The 20,834-nt window shown below is 34.9% G+C and overlaps 2 pseudogenes across 2 annotated transcripts; one reads left to right on the top strand and one right to left on the bottom strand.

The window, feature by feature from the left end:
* Nucleotides 1-2,470: 2,470 nt before the first annotated feature.
* LOC144549261 (receptor-like protein kinase HERK 1 pseudogene) lies at nucleotides 2,471-5,145 on the bottom strand (annotated as a pseudogene). The gene has a single exon (XR_013509641.1). The product of XR_013509641.1 is annotated as a receptor-like protein kinase HERK 1 pseudogene (transcript).
* A 10,310-nt stretch (nucleotides 5,146-15,455) lies between these two features.
* Nucleotides 15,456-20,621, top strand: LOC144549638 (putative receptor-like protein kinase At5g24010; annotated as a pseudogene). Its single transcript, XR_013509746.1, has 3 exons — nucleotides 15,456-17,913; nucleotides 18,645-18,848; nucleotides 19,043-20,621. The product of XR_013509746.1 is annotated as a putative receptor-like protein kinase At5g24010 (transcript).
* The last annotated feature ends 213 nt before the right edge of the window (nucleotides 20,622-20,834 follow it).

Raw genomic sequence — 20,834 nt, forward strand, 5'->3', positions numbered from 1 at the left:
AAACAAAAAAACAGAAATTAAAAAACAGAAATTAAAAAACAGAAAATAAATCTAACCTATTCAAAATAAATCTAACATTTTCAAAAATAAATCTAACATTTACAAAAATAAATCTAAAAAACAGAAATTAAAAAACAGAAACAAAAAAACAGAAATTAAAAAACAGAAACAAATTTAATTACTTTATATCTAACAAATCTAACATAAACTAAATAAATCTAACATATTCAATAAATCTAATAAATCTAATTACTTAACAAATCTAACATAAAATAAATCTAACAAATCTAAATATCTAATTACTTAACATCCAATAAATCTACATAAACTTAATTTACTCTACAAAAAGAAATTAATCTAACATGAAATAAATATAACCTTTAAATCTCGCGGAAAAATCTTGCGGAAGGTCCCGAACTTCGTAATTTCGATACCTTCGTAATTCCGTTTGCTTATTTGTAGAAGGAATTAAATGTACAACTATATATTTTTTTAACAATAAATTTAAAATTTGAGAATTATAGAAATTTAGATTAAGAGAATAAGAGAATGAGAGAATGAGAATTGAGATGGAGATGTAAAAATGAAGGGAGGAAGAGGGGTATTTATAGAAATTTTGGTTGGAGGGATAAAATTTAAATTTTTAATTTTTAAAGAATAACAGTAACAGTAACAGTAACAGAAAACAGTAAACAGAAACAGAAACAGAAAAGAAAAAAAAAAAAAAAAAAACCGTCCCATCCGGTCGGTCCGGTCCGGTCCGGGTGGGTCCGGCCGGTCGGGTCCGGATGGGATGGCACCGGTTTGGGGGGGAAAAATCAAATTTTTTGAATTTTGAACTGTGATGAACAGTACTCGGGTATACGGGTATGGGTACTCGGGTAGTCGGGTACGGGTTTAGTCGGGTACGGGTTAACTTGGGTAGGGTAAACTCGGGTATTGGTCTAAAATAACGGGTCCGGTCCGATTTTTGCCCGTACCCGCGTACCCGAGTACCTGACCCATACCCGGGCTCGGGCACGGGTACCCTAGGCGGCGGGTATGGGCGGGTACGGGCGGGTATACCCGTTAAGGGTATTATTCAACCTCTAACTGAGAGGTTGCATGTTCAATTTTTGAAAATACCATTTAAAAGATGTTGGAATGGACCGAAACGCTTTACTAAAACAAAAACACTTGACAAGAACTAATTTACTCCAACAAACAAATTCTATGGTAATAACAAATGCCACTAATTTACTGTGCTGGGAGGTTTATTGTACCAGAATTCATGTTCTTACCGGTACTGACCTCTTGACTTTGATCCCGATTCTCTATTGAACTTGCAATGCTGATTTTGTTGATTTCTTGTGGTTTCACCGCAAGGTGCATTTCGGTCATTTGAGAGAGTGGTTCGTATTGTCCTTGGGTAGCAAATGGGCTGGAATTTTGGAAGGAAAGGTTATTAGAAGAACTGTTGTGTGTCATTCTTGCCATGGTTGCCCTTCTTGATCAGTCCTTCGCTTGAATCGATGATTCCAGATGCGATCTTACCGCTCTGATACCATTTGTCGTGTTCTCAATCACAATTTGGGGAAATAAGTGATAGGATACGAATTGATTCAGAAAATCAAACTAATTTCATTGATCTCTGGTAACTGATACAGTAAATTGGCGAAATCAAGTAAAGATTGGAACTCAGTAAATTATTACAAATTTCATAAAATTGGCCTAATACAATGACTAATTAGGGTGTGTTTGGATGAAGGTTTGAGCTAATGAGAATACTGAACTAAATCAAATTTGAGATAGCGGGCTAACACAACTTTTGGTTAGGTTAGTAAAATAGCGAGCTAACACAACTTTTGGGTACCTACTCTTGCATGGAAGGCTGTTAACCCATGACGTAATGATAAACAGAGGGTTGAGTTGTAATACACTGTGTGAGGTATGCCATCAGTGTCCCCTTGAAACTGCGAAGCACCTCTTTTTTCAATGCGGTCATGTGCGGCAAGTATGGAGGTTATTGAGTTCGATGCTAAACTTCAATTTATTACAAACCGGAGACACAGTTCAAGCGGTTATATCTAACTCGAGAAGGGCATGTCAGAGAAGAATTCCTAGATCGCAATGGGGAACTTTGTTCTTTGCAGTTTGATGGTTCATTTGGCGCAGTCGAAATAGGAAAAATTTTGATGGCATTGAGACAGACCCCTACTGGATAGCTCATCAATCCATCAAAGAATCAAAGCTGTGGAGAAAATTTTGTTGATCTTATTGAAGTAGATGCTGCTTGGATATTTTAAAACCTAGCAGTAGATTTTTTTTTTTTTTTAATTTGTTGTAATGTTGTTTGTGGTAAATTCCTGATAGCCACTATCAGTGTTTTCAAAAAAAAGACAAACAAAGAATAGTTTATTTTTGCTGACCCAAACACATCCTAATGTAGAATAGCAATTCAACCATTATGGAAAGTGGAAACAACCACATATATAACATAAACAACCACATTATGGAAACATTATCATACATTAATTTACACTTAATTGAATTAAAATCCAAACAACCAAAAAAGAAAATTTGAGAGCTACTTTGCCTCTTTAACCTTAAAAACTATTTTAGGAGAAATTAAGAAGGAAAAGAAATCATCTGTCTTCATGAGAGATTATCTGAGAGAAGACATGTATTACTATTTATTATACCTGAGTGGCTGACTACACTTCAGGGCATCCTTCTGACGGGTGGGACAGCTGAAATGTGTGCCTGAGAGATCCCCGCTATCCTCATATGGCTCGCGCCTCACCTCCATCTCTTGAAGCTGTAAGCAATACTCCAAATTCCATAAAACATCTCCTATTGCTGGTCGATCCATCCCGTTTTCTTCCAAACATTTTTCAGCTATCTCCGCAAACTTCCTAAGTGAATCCTCATTTATCTCTCCAACAAGCCTTTGATCAATATTTTTTTCTAATTGGCCTCGCCTTAGCCATGTCAACGCCCATTCAGCCAAGTTTATTTCTTCACTTGAGAGGGATTGATCTATTACAGGTCTTGCACACAGCACCTCCAAGAGCACCACACCAAAAGAATACACATCAGACTTGTCAGTTAACTGTTGGATCAGGAAGTATTCTGGATCAATGTATCCAACTGTACCTTTGACAGCAGTGCTGATGTGCGTTTCACTTATAGAGGCACCTAGCTTTGATAGACCAAAATCTGAAACCTTTGCTGAAAAACCCTCTCCTAAAAGGATGTTGGTCGATTTTACATCTCGATGTATGATGGTTTGGGAGTAGCCGGTATGGAGGTAGTGCAAGCCTTTGGCCGCTTTAATGCAAATATCTAATCTTTGCTTCCACGATAGAGATGGCAATTCATGATTACCATATAAATAGTTTCTCAATGGACCCTTCTCCATGTATTCATACACAAGAATCATCTCTGAGCGCTCATTGCAGTATCCTATAAACAATACAAGGTGACGATGATGAATTTGAGATAGAAGTTCAATCTCGGTTTGGAATTCATGAAAACCTTGTTGGGATTGGGCCGAGGCCCGTTTCACCGCTACTTCAATTCCGTTGCTAAGTACACCCTTGTAGACCTTCCCAAACCCGCCAACTCCAATTAAGTTTTTTTCGTCAAAATTGTTAGTCGCCATTTTAATTTGAGCCAAGGAGATGAGCAATCTCTCATCAACTCTAGGTGATGCACCAATGGTTGTTGCACCATCTGATTTGCTGGAAGTATCAATTGAATTGACAACTCTGGTCATAGGAGGCCACATTACCTGTGTCTCCTTCACATCTCGTGTAGGCTTTTGGCGTCGTTTCTTAATTGAGGTTATAACAACACATGATAATATCAAGGTGATGATTACAATGACACCAGCAATAGAAGCTCCAAGAATAACAGCTAAAGAAATATTTTTACCGGATGGATGATTGGTTGTGCCACCGAGATTTTTTACTTTTAAAATCTCCAATCCGTTAAGGAAAGCATTGGGTATAATATTACTAGCCTCCTCATCCAGGCCAATGCTCACAGTTATGTTTTGTGCAGTCATAACATGTGCAGTAAAATCAATATAGAATGGCTCCATTGCGTAGGCTGGGTAATCAGTAGGTCTCAGGTTATTTGTAATTGCCAAATAATCCATGATATAGACCATGAAAGCCAGTCCTTGACCTAGTCTATTGATCTCTGATAGAATATCACAAAAATGTAATCGGATAAGATACTGATAACCTGAGTCGACACTAAAACTCCATGTCATGTTGATGTTGGTGTCTATTACCCGTGCCGTGTTATAAACCTTCTCTGGGGCTATCTCCTCTGAGCTTCCTTGTGGCGGATTAAAGTGTAGTCTCAATGACGTGCTACAATTCTGAGTGAATACAGCAGCATTAAAAAGGTAAGGGTCATCAGTAACCCAAGTTCGCCACAGAGAATCATTTTCCGGGGTGATCAAGGGGCCCGGCATGTTGACCCGGTACATGGTTTCAAGAGTTTGCTGGACTAAGTCCCCAATTATTGTGGCGTTATTGCCGATGGATATTGGAAATCGGCCATTAAGCATCTCTGGTGGGGCAGTGAAAGCTTCTATAGCACTAACAAAAGCAAGTGAATTACTCTGAGGAATGAAGCTCACTTCCAATTCCAAGTTGGTAGAATCTGTCCAAAGAAAGAACTCCTTGATGGTGGGTGAAATAGTATCAGAGACGGTGAAATTGTCGAGCAATATGTAGCGGTTCAGAATATGTAATCTGAACTTGGCAGTTGACAAGTCGTATGATTGAGTTGAAAAGGGAAAAAAATGGAGGCGGAGCACATTAGAAGTGTTGGTATCCATTTTGAATTTGTACGTGAAATTGGAAGAAGATACGCGAGCAGTGGAATAGAGAGAGCCTGTGGTTATGGAGGAAATGTTTGGATTGGAAAGAGAGAAACTGTTTTTGCCATTGAGGAGGAGGTTTGAATCATCAGCTTTGAAAGTGCGAGGAGGGTTTTCATTGGAGGGAGTAATGGAGGTTTTGGCACCGCAGTCTATGTAGTAATAGATGCTTGGGGTGAAAGAAGTAGCAAAAGAGAGCAAGGAGAGAACAAGAGAAAGAAGGAGAGGTGTTCGACGAAATGACTCCATTGGAGATAGATTGTGAAGGAGGTATGTGCGAGTGTAATATGCTCTGTTTTTGTTCTCACAAATTGAGTGGGAATATTGATTGACAGTTTAATACACAAATAGCGACATTTTTGTTATTGTATTGACTTGTTGTTGGGTATGGACTTCTGAAAAAGGCATTAGAGGTTTGAGTGAATTTGATTGAAATTTTTAATTGTATCATAAAAAAATAGATTAATCAAATAACTATGAATTCTGATAAATTTTATTTTTAACACAGTTGTCATTTAAAACTGCAGACACTAATTAATTGAGTGCTGCCGTCTAGAGGGCGGACAAGAAAATGTGTCCGCTATTTAAAACTGCGGACACGCTTTTATCATGTCCGCAATCTAAAATGGCAGACGCGGTTCTTATAAAAACCGGGAGGGATACAGAGAGAAATCACAATTTTCTTTTCGTGCCAAATCTCTTTGACTTCGAGTAAATTTTGTTCTTTTTTTGTCGTTTCAATTTTTTATATTAGTATTAGTTTTGAAAGAAAAGAACTCATTTCACATTTTTTTTTTTCAAAAGAAAAGAGTCTGTCAACAAAACTGACAGCGACACGGACACGGGGACACAAGAACACTCCGACGCCCTTTTGGAATAAAAGCAGCCCAGTTTCAAAGCCTCAACTATGATTTAGGTCCCAAGTTTCAAATTCAAAGCCTCAACTACGATAAGTTGTAGAATAACAATCCAGCCCATTGGAAACTATAATTCAATTCAAATTCATAAAGATTATGAGAAAAGAATGAGTGAGTCTATGGTACTATGCATATTACGATTTGGCACCGTACTACGGCTCTATATTCGAGTTTCCAAATTCTAACGGTCGATCCGAACTGTTCATCTTGTTCTCCATATTAATGTGTTTGGAGACCAAATTTTACATTTTTTTGAAATTTTGTTACTATTTTTTTAGATATTTAGAAAATCACTTGTCTGAACATTCTGGACCATCCAAAAACAGTGATTTTCAATCAATTTAAAAAAATATTTTGTGAAACGAAGTATAATAGTTCAGAAATATTTTACAAAATATTTGTACAATGAAGCATAATTTTGTAATTACTATTAAAGTAAAGCATCTTTTTACAAATTTTTATATGTGCAATTATAATTAGAAGTATATTTGGGAAATATTTTTCCCGTAGGGGGCTTCAGAGTTCAGAGGTATACTCTTTGAGAAATATTTTACTCAATATTTAATTTGTACAATGAAGCATAATTTTGTAATTACTTTTAAAAATGAAGTATCTTTTTTACAAATTTTTATATGTGGAAATACAATTTCAGAAGTATATTTTGGAAAATATTTTTTGTTTAGACATGAATTGAAAAATTAAAATAGTATTTAGAAACTTTTAGCAAGGAAATGATAAAAATAGTTGATAAATCATAATATCATAGTTTTAATCAATTATATATTACCTTCATAGTTAATTCTTTTCGAGTGAGTCTATGGTACTATGCATATTACGATTTGGCACCGTGCTACGGCTCTATATTCGAGTTTTCAAATTCTAACAGTCGATCCGAACCGTTCATCTTGTTCTCCATATTAATATGTGTTTGGAGACCAAATTTTACATTTTTTTGAAAATTTTTTACTATTTTTGAAAATTTATTGAAAATCACTGTTTTTGGATGGTCCAGAATTTTCAGATCAAGTGATTTTCTAAATATCTAAAAAAATAGTAAAAAAATTTCAAAAAATATAAAATTTGGTCTCCAAACACATATTAATATGGAGAACAAGATAAACAGTTCGGATCGACCGTTAGGATTTGAAAACTCGAATATAGAGCCGTAGCACGGTGCCAAATTGTAATATGCATAGTACCATAGACTCACTCTACAAATATACTTAAATTATAAAATAAATATAAAAAAATTCTCTATCCTATGTTTTGTTTCAACCTAAAATATTTCCGAACTGCTCTCCTTCTTTTCACAAAATAGACAAATAGATACTTAATTTATAAAATAATTATAAAAAATTTCTCTATCCTATGTTTTATTTCAACCTATCTTACGCCCTAGTTTTGTTCCACCACGCTGCCTCTGAATTCGCATCCTCTGAGATATCTCACATTTTGTGTAACTTTCTGGAAAATCTCAACCGTTGCAATACGTTCTGTGCGAATCCCAAAGCTCAAATAATACTGGCCCCTTACGTCACCCACGAATAGGCACCAGACACGCCGGTCACGCAAAATATGAGATATCTCAGAGGACACGCACTCGCTGCCTCTGCCCCTGAAAACAGGAGTCCGGATTCTCTGCATTACCTCACCGTTTGAATTTAAATCCAGACTGTTCGATTAGAATTGGAGCCAATCAGCCCAAAACTGTAATGCAATGGACATCTTTAAAATTCGTGCTAATTTATGACCACCGGATTGAATCCAAACTCAAACGGTGAGGTACCTGAGGTGATCACTGAAAAGATTTCCAGGTTTTTAGTTTTGACAAATGGAGAGGAATTGAAATTGAACCACTAAGGCGGCTTAGCTGACAACCACCTCCCCCAATTAGTGCCACATTAGATCATTCATCGCCCTTGAAAGTGGGTGGTGTATTTGTATTTTCTCAAGAGTATGACATCACAACAATATCTTTGCTAACGGGTCGGATCATTCCATCTCACATACTATATTGGTATGTATCCATTTACATAATATATCAAATAAATTATCCAAAATTACTCAAACTGCATACATTCTTTAGAGAATCCTTAACGGGTTTAGAGGGTCAGACCCGGTAACTTATCAAAGATTTTTCTGCTAACGGGTTGGATCATTCTCACATGGTGTCCATTTACATATTGATCAAATAAATTATTGGGCATAAGTAAAGCATGCTTACATGCACACCAGCTCCAAAATGACTCAACTGCTTTCTCAGTGTGATTTACTTAATTGCATTCTTTACAAACTCCTTAGTGGATTAGCGGGTCTGACCCGGTAACTTGTCGAAGATTTTTTTATGTTCCATCTTAGCAACGGTAGGACATTTAGAATATGTCACTTTCAAGGTTCCTCTCTATCTCTTTCTAGCTCGCTATATAAAGAACAAAAAGATCCACAAGTTCTTTGTGTGTGTGTTAGAGGGAAAGAGAGAGAGAGAGAGAATGGATTTCTTGTTTTATGATGGTGGTGATGTAATATTCTGTCTAGTGATGATGTGGCTCTGCTTCGTATCGTGGATGATTTTCAGGTCAAGCGAGGAGTCATGGGCTCCCCTGAACTCAAAGAAACGGTCAAAGGGAAGAAGTGGGCCGGTGTTCGTTGGCGGAAAGGGTTGCGGGTGTGGTGCATGCGCTTACGGGTCGGGTGTGTGCAATACTTACCTTTCTTAACTATAGAAAGATTCCGGGGGCCGTCCGAAGGGCATTGGACCAAATTCGGAATGATGCCCAAAAAAAGTCATTGATATGCATTAAAATTTGTGCGGATTAAAGGCACACGAATGTTGATGCTGATCGAACCGCCCCCCACTCCCTATAGAAGGGCTTTGGAGCTTGGAGAGGAAAATAAAAAAGTTAGGCTCTTTTTTTTTTTTTTTTTTTTACTAATTTCCGTACTTCTATTTTCATTTTTGTTCTTCTTTCTTTTTCTTTTTTTTTTTAACTTTCTGATGAGAGAAACCACACCACCTCTTATATATGGATTGTTGGTTCTTTGTGTTTATAGTTACTGTGATAATGAGCTAAGTAAGATTATGAATTGTGTACAAAATTAAGAATTAAGGAAAATAATAAAATAGAATTAATGAAACTCTTGTTCATGCAAAGTTCTATAATGTTAATTTTTTTTTGTCTTGTTTTGCCTGGAATTGCTTAGATTCTTTCGAAGAAACTATTAGTCCTTATTTAATTTTCTTTTGTTTTTAAGAGCTTATTGGTTTCTAACATAAATTAGATAGTGTGTTTTGTTGTGTGTATGCGAGTGTTAATGTGTATTTTTTTTATATATCTTTTAAGGTGAATAATCAAATATTCATTTTTTTTTTAAATTAAGACAAAGGTTGCACTTGTGTAAAGAATGGAGGGCGATCCGATACTTCGGTGGAGCCGTTTGATTTGCATCAAGATTTGTGTGCACTTGATTAATTTGCATCAATTCTAAAGTTGTCCGCACAAATTTTGATGTGGATCGAACATCTCCGACCGGACCATCAAACTGATCCTGATTCCCTTTGTGTAACCAAATAAAGGAAAGAATGAAGATCATGTCTTGCGTTTTTTACTTTCATTCTAAAATCCCCACATAATTTAGCTGAGAAATCTAATCCAAATTCATGCATGCAAAATCACTAGGTTAAAATAAGGTAACTCACCGTTTGAATCAGATCCATTTGTTATGTATTGGCACGAATCTTAAAGAGTCATGTATTTTACTGGTTTGGGCAAGATTGGTCCGAATTTTGATCGGACGGTCTGGATTTAAACTCAAATGGTGAGGTAATGCAGAGGATTTTGGCTCACACATGTAGCGGGTAATTATATTGTCTAATTGGCAGAAGGAAGAATTAAAAAGTGAAAAATAAATAAATAGATAATTATTCAGTAATATTGATATAAATTTCAAATATGTTAACCACCTATTCAATAATTATTTTAAAGTTTTTTATTATTTCAATTATGTTTAATGATATAGTTTTACCATTCGATCCTGGTCAAGAGAAATATGAGACTAATACGTTTAAACAATTTGGTTAAAGAAGGAGAAAAATAAAACAATTTTTCATTTAATTGCTTATGAAATCTAAAAACCAATTTGGTACAATAGAATATGATTTCCAGAATATACCTTGTAAATTATAAATTAGATTTTTTTTTCTATATATTATAATGAGCATGCATCATTGAATGATTAACAAAACTAATATAATAAAGAGTAAATTAAATTGGAAATATATACTTAATGTGTCTAAATACATATATATAATTTTGCTTATTTGATTTTCTGAAAGTTCCTGATTATAATTTGGGTAATTTATAAGACATGATATCGTGTATAAATACAAGCAATTAACACAAAGAATAGAGGTAATAATATCCTTACTATTCAAAAATAAAATTAAAAATAATGTTAATCTTGGTTTATTGTTTTCTCTCCGACTCATGTAGTAATTTAAAATTTTTAGAAATTAAAAAATTAAATTATCGAAAACAAAATGTGGTTTTTTTTTTTTTCAATTTCATAGATGGAACTGAATCAATGGTTTAGATTCAATACTTTATATAAGTTGCAGCATGTCTTTATCACAAAATGTCTAAAAATAAGTATGATCAAACTATTGATTCAATTCCAATAAAAACTGTGAAATCCATAAAGCCGATCATCTCCTTTCTTTTCTCTCTTCCACCCGGGCTTTCATTAGAAATATAAGACCGAATAAATGATTATTGATTCAGTCTCATTGATTTTTCACTATGTATAACTATTAATGTGGTAAATTATAAAAATAAGTAGGACCAAACCAATCATTAATACAGTTCCATCCATTTATATAAAAAAAAAACAATCAATTATATGTTGTCGGCAATCCATCAGTATGCATATGAAAACATTAAAAGCTATAAAACTATAGCATGGATATTTTCAATATATTTTTGAAGTCTAGAGCAGTTAACAAGTCAACATCTGGAGCCCCCTCTAAGAAATTAGAGCAGGGAAGGAAGAAAAGATATCATAACATATTGATTAAATTAATTAATACGCAACCAACAAACATACCAAATTAAGGGGACCTATTCTAAAATGTGACAGCTAAATTGATTGAATTTTCTTAGATAATTAATGATCTTCAAATTAACTTGGCTAGCTGGGTTTGCATAAAGCAGTTACAAAACAAGTTAATATTTAGCTTTATCTAACAAATTAAGTATATAGTTATAAGTGCCAATTCTATCTTATACAGAGTCAGTTACTATTCATATATATGAGTAGAACTAGGGTGTTCTTGAGTTGACCAAATTCCTTGGTGAACTCAAGTCTAAAACCCGTCAAATTGGCTTCAAATGACGAATTCGAACCGTTGTAACCTGCCTAACTTACGAGTGATGCATCCACATGTGAAAATTTTAAACATTTAAATTAATTTAGTATAAAGTCAATCGGTCAAAAAACATTCAAAAGATCATGAATGCATTAAAATTAATTTATTAACCTTTTAATTTTGACTGTTTTAATTTATATTAAATTAATTCGAATTTTAAAATTTTCACATGTAGACGCATCACTCGTAAGACAGGCAGGTTTCAACAGTTTGGATTTGTCATTTGAAACTGATTTGACTGATTTAGACTTTATTTTAAAGTTTTAGTCTCATATTTCTCTTGACCATAGGAATGGTGAAACTATATCATTGAAATAATAAAAAAAAAACATTAAAATAATTATTGAATAGGTTGTTAACATATTTAAAATTTATATTAATAGTACTGAATAATTATCTATTTATTTATTTTTCACTTTTTCACTCTTCTTTCTGCCAATTAGGCAATATAATTATCCGTTACATGTGCCAAATCCTCTGCATTACCTCACCATTTGAGTTTGAATCCGGACCGTCTGATCAAAATTCGAACCAATTCAACCTAAACCTGTAAAACACATTACTCTTTAAGATTCGTGCCAATACATAACAAATGGATCTGATTCAAACGGTGAGTTACCTTAATTCATTTTTAACTTAGTCATTTTGCATGAATTTAGATTTAGATTTGTCAGCTAAATTATGTGGGGATTTTAGAATGAAAGTAAAAACCGCAGGACATGATCTTCTTTCTTTCCTTTTATTTGGTTACACAAAGGGAATCATGATCAGTTTGATGACCCAGTCAAAGATGTTCGATCCAAATCAAAATTTGTGCGGACAAATTTAGAATTGATACAAATCAAGTGCACACAAATCTTGATACAAATCAAACGGCTCCGCTAGAGTATCAGATCGCCCTCCATTCCTTACACAAGTGCAACCTTTGTCTTAATTTTTAAAAAAAATGAATATTTGATTATTCATCTTAAAAGATAAAAAATAAAAATAAAACACTAACACTCAAATACACACATACACACAACAAAGCACACTATTAGATTTATGTTAGAAACCAATAAGCTCTTCCAAAAAAATAAATAAATAGGGGGAATTTCACGTATACCCCTCAAAAACTTCAAAATTACATATTTCCCCTCTAAATTTGAAAATTACATATTTCCCCTCTAAACTTCAAAAACACACATATTTACCCATGTCATTGTCTTATATATTAAAACTCATTCTAAATTTATAAAGAGGAGGGTTCAAATGCCTCCATGTTTTTGTGCCTCCATCATGCCTCCATCTCTCTCCATCATTTTCAAAATTTAAACAGTCGATCCGAACCGCTCAACCTAACCTCCATACTAAAATATGTTTGGAGACCAAATTTTATATTTTTAGGAAATTTTTTACTATTTTCTTAGATAGGTACCAAAATATTATTTTTAGATGGTTCAGATTTACTGATTTTGTACCTATCTAAGAAAATAGTAAAAAAATTCCTAAAAATATAAAATTTGGTCTCCAAACATATTTTAGTATGGATGTTAGGTTGAGTGGTTCGGATCGACTGTTTGAACTTTGAAAATGATGGAGAGAGATGAAGGCACAAAAACATGGAGGCATTTGAACCCTCCTCATTTATAAAATACCTATTTTACCTTTCATTAAAAGTATAAAACACGTCACATCGAACTCAAATTTGAATCTGAAGGGTTTCTCTACCGTTCAATCCGCGTGCATCGCAATAATGATTAATGCGTGTTCGCTTCAAGATTCGTGCCACTCTAATCCGCACGAATCTCAAACCAATTTTGATCCGTGTGCATCGCAGTAAGATATGTGCACATTGCTTCAATTTCCGTGTTTGTTTGCTTCAATATTCGTGCTGATCTAGCGCACACGGATCTCAAAGCAATTCGGACGGTAGATGAACCTTTAGATTCAAATTTGAGTTCGATGTGGCGTTTTATATTTTTAATGAAGGGTAACATATGTATTTTATAAATTTATAATGAGTTTTAATATATAAGACAATGAAATGGGTAAATATGTGAGTTTTTGAAGTTTAGAGGGGGGAATACGTAATTTTAAAATTTAGAGGAAAAATACGTAATTTTGAAGTTTTTGAGGGGTATATGTGAAATTCCCCCAAATAAATAAATAAGGACTAATAGTTTCTTCAAAAGAATCTAAGCAATTCCGGGCAAAAAAAGACCAAAAAAAAAAAAAATTCAACATTATAGGAACTTTGCATGAACAAGAGTTTCAGTAATTCTATTTTATTATTTTCCTTAATTCTTAATTTTGTAAACAATTCATAATCTTACTTAGCTCATTATCACAGTAACAAGGAACCAACAATCCATATATAAGAGGTGGTGTGCATGGTTTCTCTCATCAGAAAGTTTAAAAAAAATTGTAAATAGAAAGTACGTAAAAAAAAAAAAGACTATTTTTTTTTTTTCCTCTCCAAGCTCCAAAGCTCTTCTATTGGAAGTGGGGAGCGGTTCAATTAGCATCAAAATTGGTGCGCCTTTAATCCGCACAAATCTTAATGCATATCAATGGCTCCTACTGGGCATCATTCCGAATTTGGTCCGATACCCTTCAAATATTATGTAAATGGATAAATGCATGCATTTTAGTAATTGTGGATAATTTATTTGATATATTATGTAAATGGATACATACCATGTGAGAAGGTGGTTGTGGACTTGTGGTCTTAGCAGTCTTGGTGGTTGAATTTCTGTCAAATTTCAAAACTTGGATATCTTTTGAGTATCGTCCTTGCTTCTTTAATTTCAAAATCCATATCACCCAAGGTACTTCACCGTTTGAGTTTGAATTCAGTCCATTCGTAATATACTAGCACGAATCTTAAAGAGACCTTGTACGTGCATTACAAATAGAGTTGCAAACGGGTCGGATATTATCCGTCTGATCTGAAAATTAGATGTCCGAATATCTATGCAAATACGGATAAGAATATGGTTTTAAATTTTAATTATCCGAATCAAATAATAGATATATATCATATAATTTAATATATATTATGAAAACATTTATGTTATTCACTATTATAAAAAACGGGTATTCATATCCGTATTCGTCTAATATTTAATTCGCATCTGTATCTGAAAAACAAAAAAACAAATACGAATATAATTTTACCATTATCCGATCTGTTTGCGTTCCTTACAAAGCGTCTATAATCTCTCGACCGAACAGTTTGGATTTAAATTCAAACGGTGAGGTATCGCAGATGATTCGGACTTGTTTTAAGAGGCAGAGGCAGCACGTGGGTCAGAAACTAGCGCGCGCGTAGAATAATTGAAAAAACTTAGGAGGGAGAAATTTGTTATAATTATTTTACAAATTAAGTATGTTTGTATATTTTCTGAAGTCTAGTCCTTTAGAAATATTTTAGGAAGTCCATACCCAAGTCAAGTCAATACAATAAAAACAGGTCGCTTTTGGTAATCAATATGCGTGAACAATCATAGATAGGGCTCTATAAAATTGCTCAAACTCGCAACTCGTTCGTTAATGGTTCGCTCATTTACAACTCGAGTCAGTTTCAACTCGAGTTGGCTAACTCGTTTAATAAATAAGCTGAGTTTGAGCTGAGCCCAACTCGCTCATTTATAACTCAACTTATGTACTAAGTTGTATGAAAAAATTGTTGGATTCTAAGTTGTTGTTTGCTTTGTGTTGATCTATTATCTCTGTGTTAAATTGTTTATATTTAGATAAACTATTAATTACTAAGTCATTTCAATTGTTTGTGTATAGATAAACACATACTAGTATATAACAATACCTAAGAACTTGACTGGTTAAACGAGTTGCGAGTCAACTCGAGTTGATAACAAGCTGAATTCGAATTAGCTCTACAGCTCGTTATTACCATCCCAACTCGAATTGACTCGCTCATTTACAGCCTAGATAGCAGACACATTTTTCTATCTGCTCTCTAAGAAGGAAGACATCCAATAATTAGTATCCGCAGTCTTAGATGAGCGGCTGTGTTAAAAATAAAATTTATCAGAATTCCTAGTTATTTGATTTTTATTTTTAATGATAAACTTAAAAATTCCAATCAAATTCACTCAAACCTCTAATGCCTTTTTCAGAAGTCAAGTCAATATTGTGTGTCAATCAATATTGTGTGAACAATCGCAGAGCATATCCATTACAGGTCGCTTTTGGTAATCAATATGTGTGAAAAAAACAGAGCATATGTATTACACGCGCACATATCTCCTTCACAATCTATCTCCAATGAAGTCATATTGTAGAACACCTCTCCTTCTTTCTCTTGTGCTTTCCTTGCTCTCTTTTGCTACCTCTTTCACACCAAGCATCTCTTACTACATAGACTGCGGTGCCAAAACCTCCATTACTCTCTCCAATGAAAACCCTCCTCGCACTTTCAAAGCTGATGATTCAAACCTCCTCCTCAATGGCAACAACAGTTTCTCTCTTCCCAATCCAAACAATTCCTCCATAGCCACAGGCTCTCTCTACTCCACTGCTCGCGTATCTTCCTCCTATTTCACGTACAAATTCAAAATGGATACAAACACCTCTAATGTGCTCCGCCTCCATTTTTTTCCATTTTCAACTCAATCATATGACTTGTCAACTGCCAAGTTCAGAGTACATATTTTGAACCGCTCCATATTGCTCGACAATTTCACCGACCATCAAGGAGTTCTTTCTTTGGACAGATTCTACCAACATGGAATTGGAAGTGAGCTTCATTCCTCAGAGTAATTCACTTGCTTTTGTTAGTGCTATAGAAGCTTTCACTGCCCCACCAGAGATGCTTAATGGCCGATTTCCAATATCCATCGGCAATAACGCCACAATAATTGGGGACTTAGTCCAGCAAACTCTTGAAACCATGTACCGGGTCAACATGCCGGGCCCCTTGATCACCCCGGAAAATGATTCTCTGTGGCGAACTTGGGTTACTGATGACCCTTACCTTTTTAATGCTGCTGTATTCCCTCAGAATTGTAACACGTCAATGAGACTACACTTTAATCCGCCACAAGGAAGCTCAGAGGAGATAGCCCCAGAGAAAGTTTATAACACAGCACGGGTAATAGACACCAACATCAACATGACATGGAGTTTTAGTGTCGACTCAGGTTATCAGTATCTTATCCGATTACATTTTTGTGATATTCTATCAGAGATCAATAGACTAGGTCAAGGACTAGCTTTCATGGTCTATATCATGGATTATTTGGCAATTACAAATAACCTGACACCTACTGATTACCCAGCCTATGCAATGGAGCCATTCTATATTGATTTTACTGCACATGTTATGACTGCACAAAACATAACTGTGAGCATTGGCCTGGATGAGGAGGCTAGTAATATTATACCCAATGCTTTCCTTAACGGATTGGAGATTTTAAAAGTAAAAAATCTCGGTGGCACGACCAATCATCCATCCGGTAAAAATATTTCTTTAGTTGTTATTCTTGGAGCTTCTATTGCTGGTGTCATTGTAATCATCACCTTGATATTATCATGTGTTGTTATAACCTCAATTAAGAAACGACGCCAAAAGCCTACACAAGATGTGAAGGAGACACAGCTAATGTGGCCTCCTATGACCGGAGTTGTCAATTCAATTGATACTTCCAGCAAATCAGATGGTGCAACAACCATTGGTGCATCACCTAGAGTTTATGAGAGATTGCTCATATCCTTGGCTCAAATTAAAATGGCGACTAACAATTTTGACAAAAAAAACTTAATTGGAGTAGGCGGGTTTGGGAAGGTCTACAAGGGTGTACTAAGCAACGGAATTGAAGTAGCGGTGAAACGGGCCTCGGCCCAATCCCAACAAGGTTTTCATGAATTCCAAACCGAGATTGAAGTTCTATCTCAAATTCATCATCGTCACCTTGTATCGTTTATAGGATACTGCAATGAGCGCTCAGAGATGATTCTTGTGTATGAATACATGGAGAAGGGTCCATTGAGAAACTATTTATATGGTAATCATGAATTGCCATCTCTATCGTGGAAGCAAAGATTAGATATTTGCATTAAAGCGGCCAAAGGCTTGCACTACCTCCATACCGGCTACTCCCAAACCATCATACATCGAGATGTAAAATCGACCAACATCCTTTTAGGAGAGGGTTTTTCAGCAAAGGTGTCAGATTTTGGTCTATCAAAGCTAGGTGCCTCTATAAGCGAAACGCACATCAGCACTGCTGTCAAAGGTACAGTTGGATACATTGATCCAGAATACTTCCTGATCCAACAGTTAACTAACAAGTCGGATGTGTATTCTTTTGGTGTGGTGCTCTTGGAGGTGCTGTGTGCAAGACCTGTAATAGATCAATCCCTCTCAGGTGATGAAATAAACTTGGCTGAATGGGCATTGACACGGATAAGGCGAGGCAAATTAGAAAAAATTATTGATCAAAGGCTTGTTGGAGAGATAAACGAGGATTCGCTTAGGAAGTTTGCAGAGATAGCTGAAAATTGTTTGGAAGAAAACGGGATGGATCGACCAGCAATTGGAGATGTTTTATGGGACTTAGAGTATTGCTTACATCTTCAAGAGATGGGGGTGAGGCGCGAGACGTTTGAGGATATATATAGCAGGATTTCTGAGGCACACTTTTCAGCGGTCCCACCTGTCAAAAGGATGCCCTCAAGTGTAGTCAGCCACTCAGGTATGTAGTAATGCATGTCTTCTCTCAGATAATCTCTCAGGATGATGATTTTTTTCCTTCTTAATATCTTCTTAAATAGTTTTTAAGATTAAAGAGGCGAAGTAGCTCTCAAATTTTCTTTTTTGTTGGTTTGGATTTTAATTCAACTGAGTGTATAATTAATGTACGATAATGTTTCCATAATGTGATTGTTTATATTATATATGTAATTGTTATATGACTCGAAAATATCGCTTGAAATGTCTCCAAAATTGTATTGATGATCTGTTAATACAGAAAGCCACCACTACTACAAAATTACCATCAGTTGAAATCGCTATCCGTCATCGGGTTCCGAACCGTTGCCATTAGTTTGAGCCGATGGCGTTAAGCTCCAACGCGATCAGTTAGAAATTAGGGACACATGGAAATAATAGTTTTTCAGTCATAAAATAAGCCATTAATATAGAAATACCATCGTCTGTTTGGTGTTATTAGCCGACAGCAAAAGTGTGTTACCATTTGTTGTGTTTTGGAAGTTAACTGATATTAGTACAATGTTGATGGTTTTTTATGTCATATAAATATATCGTCTGTTGATGTTTTACGAGGGGAGCTGAACTATATAAAAATGAAAATTCAATTAAATTTCAATATGTACTGAATGGTTTGTTACACCTAAAATGCCATAAAAAACCCTTAAATTCCCTTTTGTAAGATTTGGTCTGATTTTGTAATGTATCTATTGCCAGCTGGGCACTTTCATGAACACATTGAAGAGAATGATGGATGTGTTGCACTGTTGGGTCGAAGAGATGATGCGACCGTGGGTCCCACTTCTGACTGTTTCTGACGAAATCTCTCCTTTTGGTGAGCACATGAACTCTATCAGTGTTGTGTTGAAGCAGAAGTATAGGAAGTATCTTCAGGCTGTGGTCAAGAAACTGCTCAGCAATGTAAGTAATCATTTTTACAAGTGGTTCAAGTTATCACTTCTATGTTCAAATTTTAGTAATCAATTCCTTTGAATGATCCCAAAAAAATTAACAATAAGAAGTCATCTCAAAGGAACGTTTTACTTGTATATATTCTAAATCAATTTTTATTTTTACTTGTATATCTAAATGTTGTGACTTTTTTTTCTTGTCAGACCCAAAATAACAGAAGTACAAAACTTAGAAGGATTCTTGAGGAGACAACAGAGTCTCAAAGTGAGATTGAGATTGGAGACAGAATGAGAACTCTTTCTCTTCATGTCTCCCAATCTATTCAGAATATTCACGATGTATTTCCACGCGCTATCTTCATTGAAATATTGCGCGAATTTTGGGATAGACTTGGTCAGGTTAGTAAAATAAGTTTCTCTTAATCATCCATTTATCCGAATTAGTCATACAGGGCCTCATAAAGCCTCATGAAATACGGTGAGGTCAGAAACGAGCGTGTATGATAGTTGAAAAAACTTAGGATGGAGAAATTTGTTATAATTATTTTTTGTCAAGACTAGCCCTTCAGAAATATTTTACAAAATATTACATCTTTACGAATTTAAGTTGGTTTTATAGTTTCCAATGGACTGGATTGTTATTTTACGACTTATAGGGACTAAAATGTTAGTTTATCAAGAACGAGAATTAATAGCATGGATATTTTTGTAAGTTTGGATTTTATTATGTAATCGTTGAATTTTATTGCAACCTTTTGCCTTTACAGACATTATTTGTGAAGAATTACTACATTAGTTGTCTGTTAATTATTTGATGTGTGTCTTAATTAGCAAGGGCAGCGGGTCTGACCCGTTAACTTGTAAAGATCTTTTTTATGTTCTATCTTAGCAACGGTAGAGACATTTAGAATATGTCACTTTCAAGGTTCCTCTCTCTTTCTATCTCTCTCTATAAAGAACAAAAAAAATCCACAAGTTCTTTGTGTGTGTGTAAGAGAGTGAGAGTATGGATTTCTTGTTTTATGATGGTGGGGATGTAATATTCTGTCTAGTGATGATGTGGCTCTGCTTCGTGTCGATGACGATTTTCAGGTCAAGCGAGGAGTCATGGGTTCCCCTGAACTCAAAGAAACAGTCAAAGGGAAGAAGTGGGCCGGTGTTCGTCGGTGGAAAGGGTTGCGAGTGTGGTGCATGCGCTTATGGGTCAGGTGTGTGCAATACTTACCTTTCTTAACTATAGAAGGATTTCGGAATGATGCCCAGTAGGAGCCGTTGATATACATTAAGATTTGTGCGGATTAAAGGCACATGAATCTTGATGCTGATCGAACCCCCCCCCCCCCCCCCCCCCCTTATAGAAGGGCTTTGGAGTTTGGAGAGGAAAGCAAAAAAATCTAGTTTTTTTTCCCACTAATTTACATATATGCTTCTATTTTATTTTCTTCTTTTGTTATACAAAATTAAGTACTAAGGAAATATATATATATATATATATATATATATATATATATATAGTGAAACTCTTGTTGATGCAAAGTTCCTATAATTTTGTTTGTTTGTTTTTCTCCTTTTTTGCCCGGGATTGCTTAGATTCTTTTGAAGAAACTATTGGTCTTTATTTGATTTTTCTTTCTTTTTTTTTTTTTTTTGAAAGAGCTTATTGGTTTATGCATAAATCAGATGGTGTGCTTCGCTGTGTATATGTGTGTATGCGAGTGTTAGTGTGTGCTTTTTTTTAATCTTTTAAGATGAATAGTTATATATTCGCAACATTTTTTAATTAAGACGAAGGTTGCAATTACTGGAAGGCGGTCTAAGATGCTCCGTTGGAGTCATTTTATTAATTTGTATCAAGATTTGTGTGCACTAAATTTGTATGAAATTTAAAGTTATCTATCAGACTAATATTTGTGTGCACAAATTTTAAAACACATCGGATAGCTCTAATGTCTATCAGACTCAAATTTGTTTGCGATAGACATAAAACTCAAACTTC

This window comes from Carex rostrata, chromosome 35 (assembly GCF_964058835.1).
Source record: "Carex rostrata chromosome 35, lpCarRost1.2, whole genome shotgun sequence".
In the NCBI taxonomy this organism is placed as follows: Eukaryota; Viridiplantae; Streptophyta; class Magnoliopsida; order Poales; family Cyperaceae; genus Carex; species Carex rostrata.